The sequence below is a fragment of the Centroberyx gerrardi genome, chromosome 22 (assembly GCF_048128805.1).
Source record: "Centroberyx gerrardi isolate f3 chromosome 22, fCenGer3.hap1.cur.20231027, whole genome shotgun sequence".
NCBI lineage: Eukaryota > Metazoa > Chordata > Actinopteri > Beryciformes > Berycidae > Centroberyx > Centroberyx gerrardi.
This window is the reverse complement of record NC_136018.1, coordinates 1842249-1843513: the sequence shown is the minus strand read 5'-3', so window position 1 is coordinate 1843513 and position 1265 is coordinate 1842249.

The window sequence follows — 1265 nt, the reverse complement described above, 5'->3', positions numbered from 1 at the left end:
GAGCAAACTGTCACTCTGCAGTATTTTATTCTGTGATGTGCAGCCGGAAAGTTATCTGAAACCTCCAGATATCCACTTTTTACTTCCTGGAGCAAACTGTTGCAAAGCAGTATTTGCCAAAAGTCTGTTTATTGTTTGGATTTGCTATTAGAATCAGAATCACTATGGAAAAATCACTATGATATCACCATAAAATCATAAATAATATTCACATAGGGTCTTACAGTGTGTCTGTGGTGCTCAATGGTGAGTTTTTGATGACCTTAATCCTACTTTATGGTATTTTATTTTTTTATTTCTATTTAATATTCCTTAATATTCCTATAGGGACTTATGGTGTATCTGTCAGCTGAACCTTCACCTGCAGACACACTGCACAGCGTGGGAATATATTTATATATTTATTTATATATTTCAACTTGCAATTGCAAATGTAGTAAACTGCATGGTCAAACTGTCTTCTCCCCACTGATACGTTTTTCCACTTGTTTTAGGTCTAAATGAAAAAAATCTACACTAGATAACAGAGGTGAGACCAAGTCAGCTTCGCTCGAGTCCCAAGTCAGTCTCAAGTCTTGAGGCTCAAGTCCAAGTCAAGACCCAAGTCTAAATGTAGATTACCAAGTCAAGTCCAAGTCAAGTCCAAGTCATTAATGTCAAGTCTCAAGTCTAAATGTAGAACAGCAAGTCAAGTCAGAACAAATCAAGAGTCCAGTATCAATTTAATATCTTAAAGAAAACTAAATATCTAGGGACTTTTCAATGCAATATGGTTTTAATAGGATAAAAAACTTGGTAAGAGCATCATGAGTTTGATTTCTATAATCAGTTTCAACTTCAATAAATTCAATCATTCCATACAAATTCAGAAAACAGAATTTAAATCAGTCGTCCCGCTGGAACAAAATCTCATCACTTTCAATCTAAGTCATTTACACAAACACAAGATCTCAAGTCAAGACTTTAGAAACCTTTTCAAGTCATCAAAGTACAAGTCAGAGTCGAGTCCCAAGTCACCAGAACCCAAGTCAAGTCAAGTCTCAAGTCTTCTCTTCATGCATCAAGTCAAGTCTCAAGTAATTAAAACTGACTTGAGTCCTCCACCTCTGTTCCTGTAAATAAGACTGAAGTGAGCTCTCCAGTGCCTCCATGTTGTCTGATTGGTCCAATAATGGAGGGTTTGCCTCTCCTCTGTCTGCTGATTTGGCCACAAAGTTTGATATGAGAAGCCACACCCCCTTTTGGCCAATCGTATGACAAGTTAC